This window comes from Artemia sp. Qi Xiang Cuo, chromosome 9 (assembly GCF_049724085.1).
Source record: "Artemia sp. Qi Xiang Cuo chromosome 9, ASM4972408v1, whole genome shotgun sequence".
Classification (NCBI taxonomy): Eukaryota; Metazoa; Arthropoda; class Branchiopoda; order Anostraca; family Artemiidae; genus Artemia; species Artemia sp. Qi Xiang Cuo.
In genome coordinates this window covers 56,193,493-56,201,000 of record NC_142802.1, presented here as the reverse complement: position 1 = coordinate 56,201,000, position 7,508 = coordinate 56,193,493, and the positions used below count along the sequence as shown (strand labels likewise).

The 7,508-nt window shown below is 33.9% G+C and overlaps 1 protein-coding gene across 1 annotated transcript in view; it reads left to right on the top strand.

The window, feature by feature from the left end:
* Positions 1–1,494: 1,494 nt before the first annotated feature.
* LOC148948841 (liprin-alpha-1-like) overlaps positions 1,495–7,508 on the top strand; it is a 137,189-nt gene continuing 131,175 nt past the window's right edge. The window contains 1 exon segment of the mRNA XM_089094746.1: positions 1,495–1,512. The gene's annotated coding sequence lies outside the window, so the exon portion shown is untranslated.

Genomic DNA, 7,508 nt, shown 5'->3' with positions numbered 1-7,508 from the left:
CAGCAATAGAAGACCAAGCTTCGTTTGGTGAAAGGAACTTTAGACATAAGAATGATTTTTAGTAGACACCCCCTCCTTCGGAAATGTATATCCCCTTACCCTAATTTACAGATGCAAATACTCGTTTAATTTGTCTAGGTTTCGTTTTTTCAGCAACGATCCAAAAGGGAAAGCTAAGTTCAAAACTCTAGGTGTCAATTTTTCCCTTTCCGGTTGGCATCCTCAGCAAGTTTTCATTAATGTAAAGTTTCTGCCAAAATGGTGCCAAGATTTGGTCAGGTTTCCCGGATGCTATTTACCAAACAATGCCCAGGGGGTAAGTTAATAATTCTGACTTTTTTCGGACATTTTTCAATTTTAAATACGGTTTCAATTTAAATGTGGGGAATATGTCACTATACAATATTACAGAATCTGTAATAGTACTTTGACTTAACATGTGTTTTTGCTTTTGATTTATGTGTTTATTATTTGTGATTTTAAAATTCACAAATAATATTTCAATAAATCACATATATTAAAAGTCTAGCACAACAAATTTAATCTTACAGAGTAAAAATTCATTGAAAACTGCATGCAACTGAACAGTGCGATACACAGAGCTGTTATAATAGCACTTGGTTCAACTATAATATTTAGCATCCTTGCTGGGCGTAAGGGTCGGGGGAAGTGGAGGGGATAGGTACTGCGACATTAGTGGTGACGCTGGCTGAAAAAATCCGACTGTATACGACATTCATCTTTATCCAACCCGAAAGCTTGTTTACACTATACTGCTGTTGTCTCTAGCAATCTATTTCTGATAATTTCCGTAAAAGCTGAGCACCAGTACTGAATATTGTTTGTTTAATATGTATTTATTCTTTATTGTGCAATGTTTCAAATTTAAAAAAGTAGCATATTTACTAAATAGTAAATTTTCTTCAATAAAAATTGAAGAAAAATGTATTATTAAAGATGAAGGGAAGGGACATACCACCTTTACTATTTCATTGAGTGTTCAGTATCCAGTATAAAATAAGTTCCTTAAACTTTTCCTAATACAAGCTTTAAAAATAATTTTCTAAAAAAAGCTTTGAGACATCTTGAAAACACATTTAGGTTTGCATTTTCTCACAAATATTTCAATACTATTTTCCCCTGAAGGATGTACCATGCCCCTTGACTACGCAGGTGTGGACCCCCTCTTCCCCCTAATAAAAATTGCTGGAGCTATGCTACAGGGCTCTGATAACGTCTTGTTTGAATCATAGTTTCAACTGTTATGCTTTTATTTGACTTTCTCTTTGACTGAAAAGATTGGAAAAACTGTGGTAATCGAAGGGAAAAGTATTTCCAAAGGGCATCGAAAGTGTCCCTTGTTTGCTTTTTTCCACATTTTGTCCTGATATTAATTAAGGATTTTATTTTTCTCAATCTGGAGTCTTAGAGATGAAAGGAATATAGCTATGCTGCCTCAAGGAAATCGATCATAAACAACCTTAAATTGTTAGTGGGTCTATTTTTAACTCGGTATCGTACTTATGCAACTTTAAAATTCTAAAAGCCAGATTTATAAGTTATTCATTCATCTTTATGATTTTGCTAGATTCTTGTGTTAGCCTATTTTGTTTGCCAAATATTAAATGTGTAAAGCATATGTTTGAATAGCTTCTAAGAGTATATAATTGTTGACAAGGACTTGAAATTAAAAGAAATATACATATTAATTTTAGCTTAAAGGCTAATTGGCTAGCCTGAAGCCCAAGACCTAAGACTGTGAGCCAAGCTTTGGTTCTTGGCCTTGGCTTACCTTGAGTTAGTAACTCATTGACATTGATTAAAACTTATCTCACCAAAGTTTCATTACACCATTTATATAATTAAAAACTGAATTTGGTAAAATTCTACTTTAGCTACTTTTATCTCTCTTGGAAAGGGGTTAGGCTATGTTAGGAAAATGAAACTTTCAGGGATGGGTCTACAGGCTGAAGTATAGGTAAATTTTTGGTAAAATTCTACTTTAGCTACTTTTGGCTATCTAGGAAAGTGATTAGGCGAGGAAAAATGAAACTTTCAGGGATGAGTCTACAGGCTAAAGTATGTCCCAGGAAGGTATTTTCAAGTACCTACCTCCACCTCTTCTCTTTCTTGAGGGTCCTGAAATTTGCCAACATGACAGGTCTATAGGTAGCTAGGCCTATTGAAATTTTGACAAGCCAATATTTTACCTTAATTTTCAGTTATCAGTTTTTTTTACTGTGGCTATAGTTCTAAAAATGCAATTTCTTTTATTTGAATAGAATTGTAAGCCATATCAAAGTTTTTTTTTTCAATATTTAGGGAATGTATTTGCATATATTTAAAACCTCATAAATTAGGATTGAGCAAAGTTTTGAAGATGAAAACAATTTTGTTGTACTTCCTTTAAGCAGAAAATCTATTTTGCAAGGTTTCACTTATATAACAGAAACATTTTTAAAGGCCATCAAAGGTCAGGACCTCTAGAGGTAGAAGGAATAGAGACAGGTATTTCAAAATACCTTCCTGGGACATAATTTAGCCTGTAGACTCATCCCTGAAAGTTTCATTTTCCTAAGCTAACCCCATTCCAAGATTAATTAAAAAAACTTTCCAAAAAATAAGTTTTTCAAAGAAAAGTAAAGGCAATTTTAAACTTAAGCTCAGCAGATACAAATACCTTTTAAAATTCAAACTCAAAACAACCAGAAATTACTATTAAAGAATAAATGAAACCTAAAACAAACAGAAATTAAATACACAATCATAGCAAAAACATACAACAAGTAATGATATAAATGAATAAAAAGATATTAAAGCAAGTAATGCTTAGATTGAATATGAAAATCAAGCTTAAGATTAAAAAATATTTTCCTATTGAAGTACAAATGAAACTTAAAACAAACAGAAATTAAATAAAAAATTATTGCAAACAAACATACAATAGATTTTAATGTAAATTAATAAATAAATCTTAAAACAAGTGAAACTTAAATTGAATATGCAAATTAAGCTTGAAACAAACAAAAATCACCACAAACAAGAGTTTGGGTATGACCTCCTTCTGTCACTGTAAAAGTCTAAAACCTACTGTGTCATTGACACTTTACTGGAAACCAATTTTGTGTCAAATATTTTCTTTTGTACTTATCTCTGAAAATAAACATTAAAATTATAGTAACATTTTGAACTGATGAGCTTTCAACAAATGATATCATTATACATCAAATATTCAGTTTAATTTATTAGCTCTTTTTAAAGTTGTTAAAGACAAATATAGTTTTCCTACAAACAAGTGATTGGATACTGCCTCCTTTTCTAACTGTAAATAAAAACCAAAAGCCTTCATTGGCTTCCAGGATTACAAATAAAACTTTAAACACGTTTTATAGAGTATTTTTATTTGCATCATTGGTGCTTAACTGAAAATGGATTATATTACAAATACTTTCTTTTCCAGTTCTTACAGCATTGGAAATAAAAATACAATTACAGGAAAGTAAATTCCTGAACTGATGGATCTTTCAACAATTAATATTATTATACATCAAATATTCAGTTTGATGTTGTTAATACTTTCCAAGACTGTTCAAGATGCATATAGTTTTCAGTAAAGTGTCAATGTTGCAGTAGGTTTTAGACTTTTACAGTGAGAGAAGGAAGACATACCCAAATTCTTGTTTGTGGTGATTTTCGTTTGTTTCAAGCTTAATTTGCATATTCAATTTAAGTTTTACTTGTTTTAAGATTTATTTATTAATTTACATTAATATCTATTGTATGTTTGTTTGCAATAATTTTTTATTTAATTTCTGTTTGTTTTAAGTTTCATTTTTACTTCAATAGGAAAATATTTTTTTAATCTTAAGCTTGATTTTCATATTCAATCTAAGCATTACTTGCTTTAAGATCTTTTTATTCATTTATATCATTACTTGTTGTATGTTTTTGCTATGATTGTGTATTTAATTTCTGTTTGTTTTGGGTTTCATTTATTGTTTAATAGTAATTTCTGGTCGTTTTGAGTTTGAATTTTAAAAAGTATTTGTATCTGCTGAGCTTAAGTTTGAAATGGCCTTTACTTTTCTTTGAAAAACTTATTTTTTGGAAAGTTTTTTTAATTAATCTTGGAATGGGGTTAGCTTAGGAAAATGAAACTTTCAGAGATAGGTCTACAGGCTAAAGTATGTCCCAGGAAGGTATTTTCATGTACCTATCTCAACTCCTTCTCTCTCTAGAGGGACCTGACCTTTGATGGCCTTTAAAAATCTGTGTTATAAAAGTGAAACCTTGCAAAATAGATCTTGCAATATAGAGATACAAGACAGATTGAATATATTTTATGCGGGAAATGGTTTCCTGGGAACTTTATATGTGACATCGCAAAAGAATGCCAAAACAAAAGGAAAATTCTGAAGTTACTTATAGGGGATTATTTTGGCAAAAACAAATTAATCAATATTTTAGGGATTATTTGGGTGAAACATTTTGATACATTTTAGAGGATGATTTGGGGTGAAACTCTATGGTCGTTATAATACACAAGTTCCATTTGAACAGTGTTGTAAGGTCCCCAACCCCCAAGGCCCCCCTCCACACAACTTTTTGAGATAGATTTCTCCACACAAAGTTTTTTTTAATTAATTTTTTTTCGTCTTTTATTCCAAACAATTTAGAGTTTTTAAAAATTCCTTATTTCAAAATCAAACTTTAAAAAAAAATCAAAGTATCAAAACTGGTGTCAAAGTAACTATATCAAAGTGAAAAAATGGGTTTGTGTCAACCTTGGAGTTTTTATTATCTGATGTTTGAACTATTTTTAGCAAAATGGCTATCTAAAAATTTTTATCGGATGGGTTTGGGGAGAAAGGGCATGGGGGGGGGGGACTAAATTCACCTTCAGTCTCTTTTGACTCTTTAAAAGTGAACTAGAACTTTCTATTTTCAATCAAATGAGCCCTCTCTGAAGTTTATACAAGTATCCCTTCTATAAAAACCATACAAACCCCAGAGTATAACTTACAATGCCTGTCCCTCAGCCCTGAGAGGTTGTGTTGACCCTTGAGTTTCAATATCTGATGGTTGAACTATTTTTAACAAAATAGGTACCTGAAATTTTTATTGGATGGGTTTATCCATCTGATATGCCCAAAGGTGTGGAGGGTGGGAGGGGCTAGTTGCCCTCCAATCTTTTTCACTCTGAGAAAATGAACTACAACTTTTAATTTCCATTCAAATGAACCCTCTCTGAAGTTTATACAAGTATTCCTTCCATAAGAACCATATATGCCCCCAGAGCAATGCTTACAATCCCTGCCCTGGCCCTGGGGGGGGGTGCATTGACACAGGAGTTTTTCTTATCTGACCCTTGAACTATTTTTAACAAAATGACCATACTTAAAGCAGTTTTGTTATATGATCTTTGAACTATTTTTAACAAAATGGCTGCCTCAAATTTTTTATCAGATGTATTTGGGGGAAAACGGCTTGGGGGGCCAGTTGCCCTCTGATCACTTTTGACTCTTAAAAAGGGCTGGATTTCAATGTCCAATCAAATGTGCCCTCTGAAGTTCATACAAGCATCCCTTTCATATGAACAATATATGCCCCATGGCATAACTTACAATGCCTGCCCCTGGGCCCTGGGAGGCTGTGATGACACCTGAGTTTTTGTTATCTGACTTTTGAGAAATTTTTTAATTAATGCCTATCTCAAAATCTTTATTGGATACATTTGGGGAAAAGGGGCGTGGGGGGCTAGTTGTCCTTCAATATCTTTTGACTAAAAAAAAACTTAACTAGAACTTTCAATTTCCGATCACATGAGCCATCTATGAATTTTTTACGAGCATCCCTTCAATAAGAACCATATATTCCCCCAAGGTATAACTTACAACACCTGCCCTCGAGCCCAGGGGGGCTGTGTTGACCCCTGAGTTTTTGTTATATGGTCTTTAAACTATTTTAAAAAAGCTATCTCAAAGTTCTTATCAGATGGGTTTGAGGAAAAAGGGCATGGAGGGGGGGCTAGGTGCGCTCCAATCTCTTTTGACTCTTAAGAAGTGAACTAGAACTTTCAATTTCCAATCAAATGATACCTCTTTGAAGTTAATAGCAAGCATCCCTTCCATAAGACCCATATATGCCCCCAGGGCATAACTTATAATGCCTGCCCTCAGGCCCTGGTGGGTTGTGTCAACCCCTGAATTTTTGTTATATAATCTTTGAACTATTTTTAACAAAATAGCTATCTTAAATTTTTATTGGATGCATTTGGGAAAAATAGTTCGGGGAGGAGGTGGTTACCCTACCCTCCAATATCTCTTGAAGCTTAAAAAGTGAACTAGAACTGTCAATACCCAATCAAATGAGCACTCTCTGAGGTTTATACAACAATGATATCTATGCAAAACCTTATATGTCCCCAGGGCATAACTTACAACCCTTGCCATGAGGGCTGTGGGGGAGTTGTCATCCTCAAAGACCTAATTTTCAGAACTTAAAACTACATTTAATAAAATGGCTGTCTCAAAATTTTGATTGTATTTGTTTGGGGAAAAGGTGGGCATGAGAGGGGGGTTAGTTGCCCTCAAATCACTTTCAACTATTAAAAAGGGCACTAGCCCTTTGAATATCCAGTTGAATGAGCCTTTTTTGAATTTTCTACAACACCACCTTCTATAAAACCTTATATGCCCCCAGGGTATAACTTAAAACCCTTGCCTTGAGGGTTGTGGGGGAGGGTCCTCCTCAAAAATATATTTCCTATCTGAAAATCAACTATGCTGAACAAAATGGCTATCTCAAAATTTTGATTGGATGTGTTTGGGGGAATGATGGGCATGGAGGGGGGGGCTAGTTGCCCTCCAATCACTTGACTATTAAAAAGGGCACTAGCCCTTTGAATTTCCAATCAAATGAGCTTTTTTGAAGTTTCTATGACAATACCTTCTATAAAAACCTTATATGCCCCCAGGGCATAACTTAAAACCCTTGCCCTAAGGGTTGTGGGGGACTGTCTTCCTCAAAAAAATATTTTCTATCCAGAAATCAACTATGCTGAACAAAATGGCTATCTCAAAATTTTGATTGGATGTGTTTGGAAAAATGATGGGCAGGGGGGAGGGGCCAGTTGCCCTCCAATCACTTTTGACTATTAAAAAGGGCACTAGCTCTTTAAATTTCTATTCAAATGAGCCTTTTTTGAAGTTTCAACAACAATGCCTTCTATAAAAACCTTATATGCCCCCAGGGCATAAATTAAAACCCTTGCCTTGAGGGTTGTGGGGGAGTGTCCTCCTCAAAAACATATTTTCTATCGGGAAATAAACTACTCTAAACAAAATTGCTCACAACTGATCTCACAACTTTGATTGGATGTGTTTGGGGAATTGATGGGTGGGGGGGGCTAGTTGCCCTCCAATCAATTTTAACTATTAAAAAGGGCACTAGCCCTTTGAATTTCCAATCAAATGAGCCTGTTTTGAAGTTTCTACAACAACACCTTC